The 19,096-nt window shown below is 42.3% G+C and overlaps 1 pseudogene across 1 annotated transcript in view; it reads right to left on the reverse strand.

Annotated features, from left to right (window-relative positions):
• Window positions 1–19,096, reverse strand: part of LOC144729314 (retinoic acid receptor alpha-A-like) — a 77,992-nt pseudogene that overhangs the window by 12,713 nt on the left and 46,183 nt on the right. The gene's annotated exons all lie outside the window — the stretch shown is intronic.

Here is a 19,096-nt window from a genome sequence, read left to right on the forward strand (position 1 = left end):
ACGTAGCCAACCGTGCTAATCGGAGGTGCGGGGGGGGAAGGTCAGCACGGCACACGAGGGAGGTGGATGGCCAGGACCACACCCAATCACCTTTGTCTCCCCAGTTGCGACATTTACACACCGCACAAGGTACTCATTTGAGGCCGAGTCGACCTACGGGAGGCCCAGGACCAGTTCACAAAATCGTCACCAGTGTTGACCGAGCAGGAATCGAACCCGAATCGCCGGGTTCGTAGCGCAGCGTGCTAACCACGCCGCCACCGCTCCCCACGTGAGACACACCACAGTCGGCGAGTCCCAGAGTGCAGTGACAAAAGTTATTTGCTAAAACCGGAATGCCTTCTCTTACATGCTGTGGTTATACACGTAGGGGCACACCAATGGGCATTACAGTGTGAATTGTACAGGTGACTGGAGGACTTTAAATCCAAGCATCCGCATATGTTAGGCCTACGACAGCCACTTCCATGAATTCTCAAAGTGCTCCAACCCTCGATACCAGAGCAGTTGGGAGAACATTCCTCAATGGAGTCTCCTGGAACATTGCTGAGGAAAGCATTTTCCAAACTCCAACCCCTTGTGCCATCCCTCCTGCTCCAACAGTAATCAGCAGGCTGCAATGTTTAACAGCTTCTTTTACATTTGAATGAAGAAGACTTGTGAACAGTAGAAGACGTACCGCAATGTGACGTTAAATGGCATTTTGGGAACTAGCTGAGAGGAACAGAAGTTGGCTACGTACGGTGCGAAAGAAGTTCAAAATGGATATATACAATGGTACAAATGTTATCTTTAAGTGTCAATGTTGTAGCAATACAGGTTATGTTTTTCTGTGCCGTTAAGTCACGTGCGAAACACGTGAAATGTCCAAGCAAGTGTAATTTATTTAAGATTTCCAAGCAAGTAGGATTCGGCTGTGTGAATTGAACACAGCAGTACAAGTCAGTTCATCTCTGCTCAAAATTGGCAATGGGCTTGTGCTCATTTCCAGTGATGGACCCAAGCCTGCTGGAAATTCCATATTCTCTCCAGACAGAAGCCAGTCCTCTATGGGAAGACCTCCAATGACATCCCACAATGTAGTATATATTTTATCGACCTCAAGAGAAAATAAGCAAAGGTTGCCCACGACTAGGAATTTAATTCACCACCTTCAAATAATAAGTCAAATAATCTAATCACAGAGTTCCCCATAAACAACTTAATTTCCGCTCTCAATGCAATGCTTCAGCACAACCTGAATTAAATCTTTCATGTATTATAATAAACATTCCCAAAAATTACAGGTCTCTTCATAGAACGTTTCACTTAAGTTTGTCCCCAATGACAGAAAAAATCTGCATTAGTAACTACATTCCTGCATCAACCTGGGAAATGTATATATGGTGTACTTTTGCGAGTTGTGACTTGTGAATATAAACAATAACATTTCACAAACTGATCAAGGGCACAAGTGTCTTTGTATCAGTTGCATAAATTCAATGCATACAGGGAATCACTATCAAGATGAATGTTACTCTGGTAAGGCCCAGGGTTACTGAAAATTAAATCCTGGCTTCCCAGGAATTATGAAATATTCAATATATATGGAGCTTCCTGTGACTGAATGATTGGACTGAGTTGGTGATGTAAAGTCTCACAATGTTGTAGAATGCCTAGAAAGCTGACATTAGATAAACATTTTTCTATACTTATATTTATACCTAGAAACGAAAAACAACAATTTGCAATTAGTGGGGAGAAAAAAAAAACGTTGTAAAAAAAAACGTTGTAAACGTTTTTTTTTTAATCAACGACTCCACTAAAGTTTGTATCTTGAAGTGTTCAAAACTTTAAATAACCTAACATTTCAACAGCTGGCACTGCTGAGAATTTTTGGACCGACACTTGTAATCTTTGATTTTTTTATTAAATTAAGATTTGTAAAAAAAAAAAGTCGTATAATCAGTCTTGATTTGAAGCTTTCGTGACTGCAGGAATCCACTCTTTGGTTCTTTCAGTAAAGTCACGTAGGTAGAAAATACTTTTTTTATTTTATTTAAGAGTTATACTTATAATCAGGCTTCGGAAGGATAGTTTCCGTAGCACAACTAGATTTCCCTCCTGAAGCCAATATATTAATGTTTTAAAATACAACCAAAACTATGAGATGAGATAACCAAAATGGCACCTACACTTTATCAAAACACCACGCCGTACGATTCACTCGTTTCTCAACGCCAACCAACTTGAGGACTCTTTTGGTGGTTTTTTTCGAAGCTGTCAAGAAGCCAAACGTAAACCACAGAGGCTGAGGAATGAAACGCCGTGATTATTTTTTTTTATTTTTTTCTAACAAGAGACTGGGTGGATAATGAGACGGGGTTCTTACTGACGGGACTAAGGCCCCTGGGGCATTTGCGCTAACGTTTGAGACGAGGTGAAATTTTAGCAGTGCTATTATAACCCAGTGGAAACCAAGTCTGGCATTGAGACTGTATGTTTTTAAGCAAACTTAATAACTTACCTGTTTTGTGAATTAGAAAGACTACAATTTAAAAATATATAATTGACAACCTTTCATCACAGTATTATTTTGTATACATTTTTTTTATAAGAGTACATTTTACACAAATGTTACGTAAACCAATTTGGCTTGGCAGAACAGATGAAGCGATTGTTCATGAAAGTTCTGTAACATTCTAGTTGCATACCCTCGTCTTGACTGTCATTTGTTATGCCGTGCGTGTGCAGCAACTAAAGTTACTGCAAGGAATGCCCATGCCGTGTATATGGCTAAGCTTACAGTACAGCAGCGCACTTACTTATGAGATAATGGACCAACCTCGCGAACTGAGGGGTTTCCCAGCTTTCTGGAACGTTCTTCTGACAGAAGCCTGCAAGGGCAACTTCTGCTCAATTCAAGAGCGATATCGCGGCCAATTTCCAAAACCAGGGACAGAGCGAGGATCTTTTTGCTAAAATGGGGTGAACATCACCGCACAATCCCCAAGCCACAGTTATGGCTGAACCAATACAGCTGTAATGTGTCTTACACAAACATGTACCATAAGAGCCGGGCGATTCCCATGATTATTGTCCTGAATTTACTATTCCATGTTTAGACTCGAATATGATTTATGATGGGGATGATGGGATCGGTTTGAATCGAGGAATAATGGGGAGCTGGCCTGTACTCAGCCTGGTGAGGCATTCAGACAAGGGAGGACCCGTGGGCCCTGTCCATCCTGGCGGAATCACAATTTACACGTAGGGCCTCAATGCCAAGGTAATGTTGCAAAAGCGACTCTGGTTGATACCAGGCAGCTGGTATCAACCAGAATCACTGTTTAGATAGAAAGGCACTTTCTAGCACATGTCTGTGGAATCCATATGTTGGGACATCCCAGGAATCGTGAGAAATGCACCGCACCTATATTTACTTGTCATTGGCCACAATCTAGGATGAAAGATGTACGCATATGGAATCACGCCCCACGGTTTAGGTGGTAATTCTGCAATTTAGTGGTGTTTTTCTTCTGCCGAACCCAGCCCACTTTGGTACATTCCACCATGGTGACCGAGGCAGTCAATGGATACATTGAAAGCATCTGAATTTACCGCAAGATTGGCCATCATTTTGCCAAGAGGGATGGAGTGATTTCAATCTCTATCAAAGTCAACTCGGCCCATGCTTGCCTCCAAGATTAGTACAAAGAACATCCCCTGCTGTGACTCGGTGAGATTTAAACGTAAGTTGTTCTCTACACTGGTATCTATACTCATTTGAAAATTGGATATTTTTACTTAATATTTGACACAACGCTTCAAAAAGTAAATAATAAACAGTAGAACTCCTTTTTATCTGTGCCCTGCAAGATGGTACTAATTATTACTATAATTAACCAAGAATGGGTGTCCCGCGCGTGACGTCACTCCACATAAGGCTCACCCTCCGCGTGACGTCACTCCACATGAGGTTCACCCTCCTCATTAATATTCATGAGTGGGTGGATTTTGAGACTAACGCAGAGGAAGGTCGAGCTGAATTAATTTATTGTTTACGCAAATATGACGTTTCTTTACAGAAAGTGACGGTAAAAATAAATATACGCAGCACAGTGCTACATCCGTGCGTGACGTCACTGAAAGAGCCCCCCCCCCCTTCATTAATATTCATGCCCACGTGGAAATTTACACGAACGCACAAGGTCGCTCACTCCACATGCCGCACCCCTCTGCTCGTTAATAATCATGAGCGGGTGACGTCACTACACATGCCGCACCCCTCCCCAATAACCGTGAGGTGGTGACGTCACTACACATGCCGCACCCCTCCCCAATAACCGTGAGGTGGTGACGTCACTCCACATGGGGCAAACCCCCCCCACATTGATAACACTGGTCAACAACAAAAAATTCTGGCCTGGACTTTTGCAGATGTTTTAGACTAATTTCAGGGTGCTGATTCCAAATCTGATCTCAGATTTGCTCTATCACATCATTTTTATTCTATCGGCATACCCCATTTTCATTGATTTTACCCGAAATTAACTCTGTCACTTATGATTGCAAGTTGTTGCGAGTCAGTGACTGCTTTAGTGTTAAAATATGGTGCTGTATTTTTAGGATAGTGCGTTTATAATATCATTTTATGTAGACATCCACATTTATTTAATATTTTTCTCTGCAGTTTTTATTGAAAATGCAACATTTTATATCTCAAAAAACCTGATGTGATAGACAAAAACTGATGCCAGATTTGGAATCAGCAACCCAAAATTACCTTAAACCCGTTGGAATACCTTGTGCCAGAAAAAGTGTGTTGACCAGTGTAATCATGAGCTGAACAATTTTTCTATTGAATATTTCAGATATACTGCAATATACACCCGTCCTTGGACGGGCGAACAAGCCAGTTTAATTAACAATGGCCAAGTTGGACCCCTGATTCATTCTTTTAACGTGAAAAAATCCAATTGTGTGTACTGTGAAGAGCTCTGCTGGCGGTGTCAATAGGCATAATGGCAACGCCGCTCTCGTGTGGAGTCACGCAGGTCAATAAAACACACAGTTTAGTGGATACCCGCCCGGCGAGCTTGGGGATCCCATTTAGGAGGCAGTAAAGCAAGTAGATCGCAGATGTTTGAGTGGAGCGTTAACCTGTTAAATGCTTTGGGGATTCTCCAGCCACTCTTATTTCATCCCATATGAAAACATACCCAATTGTAATTGACAATTCAAAGAGAATAATCAACCAACAAAGATTTTTTTTTTTAGAAAATAAAAAATTATTATATCATCCGAGAAGGGCAACTTCACTTCCAATGCTGCACTTCCAACAGCTTTCCTTACTAACTGAAGCTTGTTCGAAGACAATATGTACTTTATTGTTGCATATCACAAAAGGAGCAAAGGCATTGTGGTGACATACGTGATTGTTGTGGTGCTGAAATCGGAGCTCTCCGATTAGATAAATCTTTTAATGTCCTCTATATTCTTCCCAATTCTTGTTGCCACACTCTACGTAATCTATTCACAACAACAATTGTGAAGAACACATATCCATATCCATACAGAGCTATTTCTTGGCCAAACGATAAAAAGCAGAACCACATTGTACGGGAAATGGTGCCATGGCAGATTTCCCATGCCCAGCACGCCAGTGTGAGCCCCAGCTCATTTTCAGTTTTGTCGTGCACCATACAACGACGCTAAAAGTGACATACTTGAGGAATGTTTCCAAGATAAGCTCATTTAGCAACACATTATACTCTTTTTGTTGTTGTTGTTGTTGCATAAGTAAACATTTTATGCCAGCTCAGAAAAATATAAACAATATTAAGTTATTAGCCATGTTCAGGTTAAACAAAATTCCAGATTAGCATTCCTCTTTGGTCGTAGAATACAGAGAAATTACTTTCACTGAAACACACAGCAAGGCCCGGGGGCTGTGGGAGGCAGTTACAGCATGTTAAGCATTTGTCGCTCTGGGATGTAGAATTTTTCAGCAAACATCCAAGCAAAACACGGTGCCAGTTGACCTTGCAATAAAATACAAGCTCTGCTGAGTGGCAGACTGGGAGTGCTTTGGACAGAAACCCAAAACCTGCCCAGATGGAGACTTCATTAACCATGGTACACGTGGCCTAAGGCTGACGAGAAAATAAAGTATATTTTTTAAGGGCCAGCCACACCATACCCCACCTCCCCACACGTGACAAGAAGGAGCAGAGATAACCAAAGAAGCCCAAATCACGAAACACTGCTTCATCCACACGTGTGGTCTCTGACAAACATCCTCGTGCCAGGTAATAAATTAACCCGTAAAAACAAAGTTTTTCACTCTAAATCCTTTATATGCGTGGCGGCTAGAGTCCTCTCGTCCTCTGGCTTGAGATGGCTGCCACCTATGGGTCAGATGATTGTCTGCCAGCATTAAGCAATTGGTAATTAAATATTTAAGAAAATTTCCTTAAACAGTGTAAAATTTAGGAATTTTTTTTCACGAACATTAATTGTCTCGCACAACAAGTCTGTGTGGAAAATGTCAGCTCGATTGGATTACGGGAAGTGGGTTAAAAAACGACCGAAAGATTTGCACGGTCGTAAGCAAGCAAGCACGCAAGCACGCAAGCACGCAAGCAAGCAAGCAAGCGAACTTAATATAAAGGATTTAAAAATAGAACCGAGGCAGTGTTTCCAAAAGAAAATGGTTGTATATTGTACATGAATCGAACTTGATAATCGAGCTTTCAAATGTAAAAAAACGAAATGTTACTTGAAACAGCATAAAAAGTCAGTGTCTCCACCCCCTACTAAGTAAATGCTGCAAATTTTCGGTTTCCTAAACAAAAATGTTAACCAGGCCTAGAAATAAATATTCAAGATGATCTCACTTTGCTTTGCTGCAGATTGTTCTGGAAAATCGAAAGTGATACATCACTAATCTTCGCGTTTTCCCACCAAACGTGGTGGCACATGGCAGCGGGTGACGTCCCTATTCTTAGCAGAAACACATTTTTATTCGTACATAAAATGACAGACTGATGAACTAAACCATCAACAGTTTTTTTTTACTTCACCGAGCTATATATAGCTGCTTTTCAGAAGCGACCTGGACACAAATTAAAGCTCAGCTAAGTGGTTTATCACGTGGAAATGTACAGCAGCCAAATATTCCAAACGCATGTTTATGAATGTGGAGGGAAAAACCGGAGGACCTGGAGAAAAATCCTCACGACCATGAGGAGAATATTCAAACTCCAAATATACAGCAGGCGTCAGGGTTGAGATCTAAACCACGACATCCTGTATACCAGGTGAGGTAGTTAACATCTTGCCAACGCAGCCCAGGTGCTATAAATAGCATTGTACCCACCAGGGACAGTTGCCACTGGGAAAGCCCTTTCAAATGTTTAAGATGAGATTAAATGTGAGCTCATTGTATTGTAAAGCACTCTAAGAAGCTTCGGCGTAAAGGGCGCTATAAACAAATCTAATCATTATCGTTATACATTACCACACTGATCAGTCTGTTTTGGTGTAGGGACTGCTGAGGACTGGTTGAGATATCACTTGCCATTGATGTTAGTCATGGCCGGGAATCAAACTAAAGTCACTGGGTTCAGACAGCATTGGGCTGTCCACTGCATCAACCACCACACCCCCAGATAACTTAACGATTTTAAACTTTGACCTCTATAGTCTTAAGTGGAAACCATCAAGAGTTATAAAACAGGCAACGCTTTGGCCAGAAGTTCATCTAAACAATAACCATTCCCTTCGAGAATATACTGGATTAGGATTTTCCTGAAAATGTCTAATTGTGGTACGAAAACAAAGATAAAAATGTGCACTCCACGTATCGTATCCACCATATGGATTTGTCCCATTGTTTCCAGCGCGTAACTGGAAGTAAACACTGCTGCTGCTGGATGTGGGATGCTTGCAGCCAGTGTCAAGGATATGAAAAAAAATAGTCGCAGATAACAGATGATTTGCAGCTCTGCTCTCAACCACCACTATCAGTCAGTGGGTTCTTTCTCCTCCTCAGGGGGTAGAGGAGGAGGGGGGGGCAGAGGGAAAACTGTTTGTGTTGCCAATGTGATTTTACCATCATGTTCACAAGCCATTCTATTACAAATAACAGGAGCAAACGTATTGCACAGATTTCATGCATTTAGCATGACATTAAGCACGTACTGCATTCACTATCCTGCCGAGTGGCAGTTTGGCGACGTGTCCTGGCGTAACCCACTTTCTTTTCACAACGGCCAAGAGGGGACGTCTCTGGGTTGTGTTTGTTCTCCCATCCGTAGCTTGGTTCCTCTATCTGTCTCTCCTTAGAATTCCCAGCATGCGTGCCTCCATGCTTCTCTTCGTGTCCATTTTTTCAGTACTGCTCCATTTTCCGTGCCATATTTCACAATTCCGTTCCATATGTCACAGCAGCCAATATACACAATTGAAAACGTTCCGCGTCAGGCCCACTGCTTTCAAATATGAATTCAATTTTCCAAAAGCACTCCAAGCCTGCCCTCGCTCACCTTTATTTCATTACTTTAATCCTAATCCACTTTCAAAATCACTCCCCTGAAAATATGCATACTCGGTTGTGCTTTCCAGTTTTAACCAAACAACAACCATGTTCTTTTGTATTTGTTTCGCTCATACCTATGGAAAAATCACTCAGGTCGGGGCGCGTATGACTCTGAGCATTTGTATTACACTTCGGTAAGGTGCTGCAAGTTGATTTGCAAATGCACGAGCTGAGCGAGCTTCGTTTTAATGCATGCGGTGTGCTCAACAGCGGCAGGAGGATGTGAGACAGGGAGCAATTGCAGCTCCTCGTTTATCAAGATCACCGCGTCGCTTCCCACTCTCGCAACCAAACGCATTTACGTTCGGTTGAGGGATTCATAAAGAGGCCACAATGAATGCGATACATACAAACAAATAAGCGCACTCGGAAAACACTTTAGATGGGAAGAGAATGGCAACGTTTGTGTTAGGATACTTGCTAACAGCACTTGCTCTTACAGTCTGTTTAGGCTATACGGGTATCTTTGTATGTCTGTTAGCGGTAAGAAAGATTTAAATAAAGACCATTCAGTGAGGTCCAATTAAGTAATAATCCAGAGATAAGCTGCGCACTATGGGCTATTAATAATTCAGTGGAGAAATGCATGCATGCACGCAATTGATGAGGGTGTGCACATGCATTATGTATGTGAAGGATATATTATTACGTGAAGCATCGTAATGAAGAATGCACAGGAAGGATGCACGTGAAGGCTGCAAATTAAAACTGCACCACGGACTTGGGTAGGAGGAATGTGCATCGAGGAAGAAGGTCGGGTTATTTGTGGGGCTATTCTTCTTATAAATTCAGGGCTGCCAGCAAAGAATGGCATTGTTATCTCAAAATGGCAACAATCTTGATATTATAATAACGGTACTTTTTATATATATATATCTCCATAAAAAAAACATCGGTGAGTTTCAAGAAAATGTTCTGTTCAGAAGGGTTCCGCATGGGATATTTTGCCAATTTCTAATTTGAGAAATGTGCATGCAGGGGTAACGACAGTGCTTTGTGGAAAACTTATGCATCTCTCTATCGCTTTAGTTCAGCAGGGAGACCACTTATAATCGTGACTTTGAACTCTAATATTGTGTCCGATATACCTCACGAAAGCTTTCAGCAACCAAATCCCCGCGCTGACATGTATTAGCCAACTCAATGCCTTGAGATCATGGAATGCAGTGCATGCGTGCGATTTCTGAATTGTAAACCTGCCTCGAAGGTGCTTAACCCCTTCCCGTTCCGATGACGTACGTGTATACGTCAACAGTTTTTCTTCCGATTACGTTCCGATTACGTACGTTTACGTCGTCGGAACGAAATCGATTTAGAATAGAATCAAATCGATTCCACAAGAATCGGAAGTAAAAGGCCATGCAGGAGGGCATGAGGCACAGTTTGGCTTTATCGTTACTGAGACTCCCACAAGGCCATGCGGGAGGGCATGTGGCACAGTTTGGCTTTATCGTGACCAACACTCCCACAAGGCCATGCGGGAGGGCATGTGGCACAGTTTGGCTTTATCGTTATCGACACTCCCACAAGGCCATGCGGGAGGGCATGTGGCACAGTTTGGCTTTATCGTGACCGACACTCCCACAAGGCCATGCGGGAGGGTATGTGGCACAGTTTGGCACAAGCTATCATAGAGTGCGGTCGTGTCGCTACAGTTCTCCGAGGTGAGTACAGTACAATGTCTTTAAAAACAACGGCGCTACGCCTCTCTGAATAAAATTAACGCTAACCACGTGGTTCAGGGGTGAATGGGACCCCACCCTGCAACTTGCAAATGTCTCGGAATGGAAAGGGTAAACTGCAGGCATACATCACCGCACCTGGCAGAATGTGAGCAGATGGGTGTGAGAATTAAATTAGCAAACATTTTTATGCATGCACCACACTGAACAAAAGCTGATCTTTAAACGTTTGAGAAAACTCCGTGTTAATAATGAGTTATATGTCACAAATAAAGGCTTTGTACAGGTATGAGATGGGTTTCCAAACAATATTAAAAGCAAATATAGTGGCTTCACAAGCAGTAGGTCATCAGATGAACATTCATTTTTCCCTTTTGCCGTTGCAGTTTTCTTCAAAGACATCGAGGTTAAGCGACAATTTGGTAATATCAAAGTCACATTTTATTACTTTCCCATTAAATTCGCAAACATTCAATGCAGGTACGAGAAGCCAAGTCAAGTGCCTTCCGGCTCAAGTGAACAAGGAGCTCCACGCGTCACGAAGCTCCCTGCATGACAGAGGTTTTTTTTACAAGAATTTAAATAGAAAAAAAAGAAATTTATCGTGAAAGCCTATAATTTCTTGTAATTTATCCACCGTTTATTTTAAACACCTACATGACTGCGAAGTTGCACCTAACGAGTGACGTGACGGTACACGCACCTGGCTTTTGTGGTGGCACCATGGGTGTCACGTGCTGGGCTCTTAAGCATGCAGCAGAAGTGAAACCAATGAGCCCATGGGGCTGGGTTCTTGAGCCCACAAGCGATTGGTCTGGCCTTGTGGGCACTGCCAGAGGGACACAGCCTCTTTGGCCCAGCGAGGTGCGAGAACCAGGGGCAGCCACAGCTCCTACTGGGCTTGGAAACGTGGTAAAGGTTCTGGAGGCCCTTTCAAGGAGGTGAAGTAAACAGTCAAGGTTTGAATATAATTGCCATTCTTTTCCCCCACGAATGTATTCCACAGTCACGAGTTTGAGCTTTGAAATCCTGGTCACGGTTCAACTCGGCCTCAAATTCCTTAAGGGTTGGCAAAACGCGTACCCATGTGAAAAATCCACGGTGGTCGTCCTGCGAAAAGAGAAGGGACCCCCCCCTCTCCACCACCAAGGGAATGTGAAATTTGCCCTTGCAGGCTCTGGGGTTCACCCAATGAAGATGCCCCCCCCCCTCGCTCGAGTCAGCGGGGACACTTTGAGTGTTGACTTTTAACTCGAATGTTATACCCGATATAGCTCACAATGACTGACATGCATCTGACACAAAGCACTATAAACCAGAGGCTATCACTTGTTCAAGCCTTGGCAGGCATGCTACTGCTGAACCCATTGACACATATTGTACGGTCACGTTTTTATTAAACGTAACACGTGCATATTTAAAAGGCCGAATTAAAATGTGTATGTATTAAATCTTGATTTGCACAGTAATTATGTGTGTGTGTACACCTGTATATGTGTGTATACATGCTTTGTATAGTGTAGGGGGAGCAGTAGTGCAGCAGATAGCGCGCTGCGCTATGAACCCGGCGATTCCCGCTCATGGCCAACATCACTGACGATTATCCAAACCAGTCCTGGGCCTCCCCTAGGTCGACTCAGGCTCAGATGAGTACCTGGTGCGATGTGTAAACATTACCACGAGGGAGACAAAAGTGGTCGGGCGTGTTGTCGGCAACCAACCCCCTCGTGTGCTGTGCAGGCTTTTTTAGGTGCTCGCTAAGAGAACTTGCCCAAGAAATCTGTTAAGGCTATAGGGGGATCTTTGTCTTTTATACATGCTTTGTGGTGTGGGTTAGTTTACGTGCTTGCATTGCCAAAAATATATACTGCCATGTGCACGACTGAGCAGCGAGAAACATGTTACTGCATGCTCGTTTTCAGATTGTGTGTATGCCTGTTCACAAGTTTATAAATGATGTATTAGCAGGCACACACTGCACGATGGTGGATTTGACATGCACGTGTAACATTTCGTTTTATAGCTTTCGTGACTGCAGGGATTCATATTCTTGGTTCTTTCCCTTCTACGTGACTTTACCGAAAGAACCAAGAATATGCACATGTAAGTTTGTGCATATTTCTGTGCACAATGCACACCTTTGTTAATGCTTGAAATAAAGCAGTATGTGCCAGAATTTATCATTTTGTATCTATGACTGCAGGGCTACACGTGTATCCCTAGAAAATGTGGGAAAGATTTATAGAGTTTAATATCACTGCAGTGAATTTAAACTTGTGACATTGCGTATGGGAGTCGAGTGCTCCACAACATGACGGGTGGTACAAATACATAAATGTTGACGATGGATGGCCAGTGATTGCATACAGCTTTGGTGTTAACATCCGAGTAACACTTCATTTATAATGCTATTCAGACACAAGTGATGCTGTGGTCCAAACTCGTAACTCAGAATAAGGAAGTTGCAAGCACAAAGTTCAGTTGAAGGTTGACTTGGCTCATGATCCCTCCGGGGTCAATATTGGAACACCAATTTTGTGGGAAGGCACAAATTAGTTTTTTGTCATGAAAGAATGAGACAACATAAACTGTTATGTTAACTTTGGGATAGTCACAGTCCAAAGTTATGGACCCGGCAAGCAATCCTATCTACTCTAACACTGATAAGACTGCATATTATTTTCGTTCTGCATTTAAAACTCAAGTGGAAAGCATCACAAAGCCACAGTATGACTGAATATGTTCTTTTACTTCACTCACTCCCGACCCGTCACCGATTCTTGAAAAGAACCACAATGACTCTCATGATGTAAAATACTTCAAAGCCAGTTTTAAAAAATTACACATTCACTCACCGTCAATTCTGTTCCTCTTCAACTACATTTTGGCACCCTTTACACTCAAACGATCTTGAAATCTGAAAATGATTTCCATCATGAAAGGGCACCTCTTAAAAAAGTATTCCTTAATGTGCAAAATATGCCGAGCAAGTAGTAACTCCTATCTACAAATCACAGTTTTTCCTCAGGATTGAACTGCTGCTTTCACATATGGGCAGTGCATCAAAGATGGCACTAAAACGGTTTGACAGACTCCACTCACGAGTTGTTATTCTTATTTACGATCCAGCCAGGTCCACTTTTTTCCCCTCCCAATTTCATCGTTTGCTCCGTTGCCTTCTTCTACTGTTACGCCCGTGACCAGCGAGCGCTCTTCTGAAGTCTGCCCGCGTTATTCCCCGTCTGGTTAACCTGCTCGTGTTACTCTCCCTCCCTTCGCCTCGCCCTGCGGGTCGTGATTTCTTGCCAGACTGTGCCACGAAGTCCTCCTCCTCCTCATATGCCTCAAACCCCGTGCCGAAAACTCTCAAATGCTTCATCTACCTATGTTTTTCGTACCTCATTCAAATTTTTGGAAAAACACAATATACAATTTCATACCGAGCGCAAACAGAGTGTTAACCTCTGGGATTGACAACGTTGATAGTGTTTAGTCTAATGATCACATTTAATGAGTGTAGACAATACTTATGGGAAAATGACTATATTTTTTTTATTTAAGCTTGTGCCTCAATGAAGCATTGTATGTTTGTTTTTATTGGAAATGATATCATGACATCAGTGAGTATATTCATATAATAGTGTGCCTCTTATTGTAAAATAACCTTCAAGCAAACAATACGATTATAAAGTACAAATTAACCTCTTAGCTCAGTTACATTCATTCTTAAGTGCTTTTTCAAACCAACAAATTCATCGTTAATTCCATATATAAGGGGTTATTCTTCACACCCACAACTACATAGATGCATATATTGTGTATGTGACATCAGCATTACAAAATATTTCTAGAGCCAAATTATGAATTCATATACCCTATAACAATATAAAACATTTCCTTCCACAACAAAGTGATGGATTAAGTGATCAAAAGGAAATTTAATATTTTACTTGACTCCATGACCATCTTTCATCACATTCCAGATGGTTTTCAAACTGCTGTTTCAGAAAACCAAGCGCCAGGAATGCGTATCATTTGGAAGGGTTTTTATACTACTTTCTAAGGCTCGCCATCATACATATTGTTTTATACGGCCATACTTTGTGGCCTGTATTATAATTCACCAATACACATATATATATTTTTGCCAATAGTCCAATGTATTCGTAGAGCATTTGCAAACTTTGGTCACATTCTTTTGGCGAATTGTACAGCAGCCAAGGAACACTATTTGATACGCTCTGAGAAACCAACAGTGCATTCCAAAGTGAAACAAACACCAGGCATTAAAACAAAGCAGGCCCTCTAAAAGCTCTGCAGCTGCCTGGGAGAACTCTTCACTAAAAACCACAGAGGGAGTTTTTGATCGCAAACCGGCGGCGGGGGGGGCACAAACCTGTAGTAATAACACAAAAAAATGAAAATTCCGCTCACACCCACAATGTGAGCCACACATCAGACGGCGCGGCAGTCGCAGGGAATAAAATGCCCAAATGCAAACATGTCACGGCCTGCGCTGGCTGTAAAGGAAGAGGGGCTTTTGCCAACAGATGGTCCAATGAAGGATGATAGCAGGTTGATTTTGCTTCTATGCTGCAAAGCCACGATCACATATCAAAGGTTTGCTTGAGTACTGGTAGGCTTTTAAAGCAGGAAATGTACAGTAAACATTGAGGCGATTATTTTTCTAAGTGCTGCATTAAAGGAGAAGGGGATTTATGGGTGTGGATGTTTTTGAGGTGACATTCACAGCCAGAACAACATGTTTCAGCCGTCAAATCCAATGTCCATTTTCATCACAAAATTTCCCCAGACTGCAGGGACATATCTCGTGGAGTTACACTGTATAAATGGGTTACAACCAACTTCAAACTGAACATATCTACCGTGACATATTTCAGAACAATGTCTCACAAGCATGAGGTGGCTTCTGCCGTGATGTGGCAAAACCATTTTCTGTTACAGAGCCACACCAAATCACAGCATTCAAAGAGTGACTGCTACATCAACACAAACTAATCCACGTGCAGTATGGCCAAATCTCCATGACTGCGAGGGCATCATCCAGCAGTGGAGTGACAAAGGGCTGTATTATCAACACGAATATCGAAGCGGCATAAATCAAAGCAATTTTTCCAAATCGCCAAAATAATGCACGTAAATAATATTCTGTACTCGACAATATGGTACAATTTCTTAATGCAGATCAGGTGGCGGTATTAATCAAGTGAGGACGTAGTTGTGTAACTACATTAAAAGGGTGAGACGTAACTGTACTCATAAGAGAAGAAATTATGGTCATCTCTGATGTCCTCAACGGCGGAGAGAATGAGCGTGAGAGAGGAGCGGGGATAAACTCTTGCCGATAGCATCGGAAAAAAGCGATGTCTTCTACGAGGGGGAGGATATTCCGGATGCCAGCTATCTGTTACATCAGCCCCCTCTCAGGACTTATGGGTAAACAGAGCACTCGTGCTCTTACACATACATTCAGACTCACTCAAGTGTTGAGATCACCACGACAAATGTCCTGGGGGAATTAAGACTAACTTAAGTACTACGCTAACATCCCATGCACGATAAAGGAACGTAATCCTGTGCTAGCCTGTCCCGGTTTTAAGAATTAAATACGTATTCTTTAGCCGACTTCCATAGAAGACAGTTTGAAATCTTTCACCTTTCATGAAAGGCTAAATTAGAGGCTGGATAATGAATGGAATGGTTAATTGCAAATACAAGTAAAAGCCAGAAATGTAGCTGGGATTCCAAATTAGGCTCGCTCTGAACCTCCGGACATTTCCAATGGCAGGTCAAACCTGATTAATATGCTCTACATCATGTGGACATTCACCATAATGTAAAACAGCTGGGTTATATGATCATGCAAGGCAGTCATTTTTCAAAGGGTTAACACTGCATTTGTAATAGCACAGCTTACTTAATTACAAAATTGAATCAAACACAGGAATAACAGATGCACATAAGTGCTGAAAGAAAATATCTTAATGAGTTCTTGGCCAGACAGTCTGTCTCCCAAAAACGCACCAATCATTTCAGGGCACGGGCTTTTCACAAATACTTAAGCATCGCCCCGACACCGGCGTTCCTCTTTTTGGTCTGCGGACCAGCCAGCCCCCCTCCCTCCCTGGTGACAAAACACAATCACTTCTCTCTCTCTAAATTCCACTCGTATAAAAATGATTCAAACTGCCGGATTATAAAAAAAACTTTTTTTTTAACACAGGTATAAGGTTTTTGGTTAGATCTTAGGGTTAGGGTTCTTTAAATCAGGGTAGTTTACCTAACTTAAATTTTTTTGTCAAAATTAAATATCATGATTAAAAGGATGAATTCATGCCCGAAACAAAAGGTGTAAACATTGTCATTATTATTGTCCGGATAAACCTGCATTTGCATCGCAGCCGCCGCTGACCATCGCAGACCACATTCTGGGAACCACTGCTCCAACACGTTTGCTTAAATCTTCATGTTTTTTTCATTATTCCACGTGTTTACCCAGGAAAGCCTCACTGAATCTCAACACTCATTCTCAGCAGGGACCTGCCAAGTTTTTGCAGTGGGGGGGGGGGAGAGGCGACGTCGCTATGCATAATTCCAATTGAGTAATTTGTGCAGGTGGGGTCTTTCTCCATTGAAATGTATTATTCATACCATTAGCATTGTAAGATAGTTGTTTTAGCTGATCTATATAACACATACATTTGTTACACTGGCTAGTAAGATTCTCATAAATCAGTGGGTTGCTTTGCGACCACGATGTCCTGAACGGGGTTGCACCTTCAAGCGTGCGCGCAGTGTGCCGTGATGGATTAGGGGTCTGGCAAGCAAAAAAAAAGTCTCGCCTAACTTGCCGAGGGTTATGTTCCGCGTGTCATAATGAAGTGAGCTTACATGTACTTGTGGAAAACATAGTACATCTTGTACGTATATTATTTTCACATCTACATAATTGAACATTTCAGCAATTGTTCAATCGTCACGCGCTCTGTCCGTAGAGAATTGCGAGGCACAGTTCTAGACCTCCACGTTCCTCTGCCTTCCACTGCTCTGTTCATCTGCCTCCGCGCCCTTCATCGTATAACAACGCCGTTGTTCACCCCTCCCTCTTGGTCTTTTCCCAAAGAAATCTTCCCTCAATCACTTCCTTCAGCAAGCCCCTTTTTCCCTCTCGCTATGTGCCCAGTACAGATGTGCTTGCTCTTCCTAACAACAGATCGAATGAGTTCACTTTCTTCTCCCGACAGACGGAGCAGCAACATTGTTTGTTTTTCTCTCCGTCCCAGCTTATTTTCATAACTCTGCTCCGAATTCACATTAAAAACCTTCCAAACTCTCCCGAGTGTTCCCTTTTAGAAAGTCAACCTTAATATATTTTAATATGTAATGTACAGTGTCCTGGTTATATTAATGTTTAAGAATAAATCTTGCTCCCTGGTATGTGTGTGTGGAGGTGGCTTTTGGTGGATAATCCAGATTTTCATTCCGTCCTGCGACACTACGGGGCACTACCGTTGGGGCTGTGAAGGTCGCCAGGAAATGGCAGTGAAGACAAATAAAGAAACTGGGCTGTGGACCCATTTGTAATGGCCACGCCAGTGCTATCCCCTCATGCGCGTGGGTTTTTTTTGTTACAGCTACTTTGGTGTACTCCCACATATGGCATCATAAAGGGGCTCTAATCAGGCTTGATAATTAAAGGGCATAATGACCAAAACAATTGCCAGATTGAGCAACGGTCTCTTTTTACCTTTCAGATGTTTTTTTCGGGGCAATCCAAATCTTTTTGCCGCTTGTTCGTACAGCAAAAGTTGCTGGAGGTCAGATGTGCAGATATGCACAGGTGCACGTGTGTTTGAAGCTTCGTTTCCGCAAGATTCACACAGCAACCGTTGAGAGAGACCGGGATAATTTTTTCTTCTTCCAAACTCCGGTGCTAATGACCTCGAACGGCACGTAGCTTTACGTAATTGCTAATCTTTTCCATCAATATGTAAATTAAGCCGCGACACATTGCGCACACATGGTGTGGTTGGTAATTAAGGAAGGCTGCACCGTGGGGTGTAGTGAGCACTGGAGTTGAGTGACAATGAGACAGACTGCTGGACAGACCTGTATAGCAAAGGGACATGTGTGCTGGTGGAGCGTACCTATTAAAGCCAACACAGAACGTGATGCCAATGGGTCAAAGGGGTTTGGTCAATGCCACCTGGGTTTGTAAAATGATATCAATGGGCAGTGCTCACAACGGGCAGAAACTTAGCAGAAATATCGTCTGTTTTATACACACACTTCCTATTTATAGTCATATTCCGAGATTTTTTGGATCACATTGTGTTTTTCAAATTTACATTTTCAAGCAAATACAACGGGGTATCCGTATATAACGACATATTTCTCATTAAAAAAAAGGTACCCTGTTCCTCTTGTTATTATGCATGTTTGCGATGAAGAGTTCATACATTCAACCCCGAATGTATTTTCATTGCCAGTGCTGAAATGTACACATCATGCCAGATGCTCACGTTAGGGTGGGTGACCTAGGGCAGACCCATGCTAGAACCGTGGACATGCAAGGGCATGATGAAGGATATAAGTTGTATTCATTCATTACCTGGAGTGGTGTCGCGAATTCTGCGGCAAACTTGCTGCTGCTGCTTGAGAATTATTGCCGACTGGTGTTACACTTTTATTTTAAAGTAACATTCTCAATATAGTATTAATCACTATGACACCAGCTCTTTGACCAAAACATACCACTGAATAGTGTATCGCAGTGCAAGAATATAATTCACAGTTGAGTTTAAAAGGTCAT

The sequence above is a fragment of the Lampetra planeri genome, chromosome 2, assembly GCF_965212315.1.
Source record: "Lampetra planeri chromosome 2, kcLamPlan1.2.h2, whole genome shotgun sequence".
NCBI classification, from domain to species: Eukaryota; Metazoa; Chordata; class Hyperoartia; order Petromyzontiformes; family Petromyzontidae; genus Lampetra; species Lampetra planeri.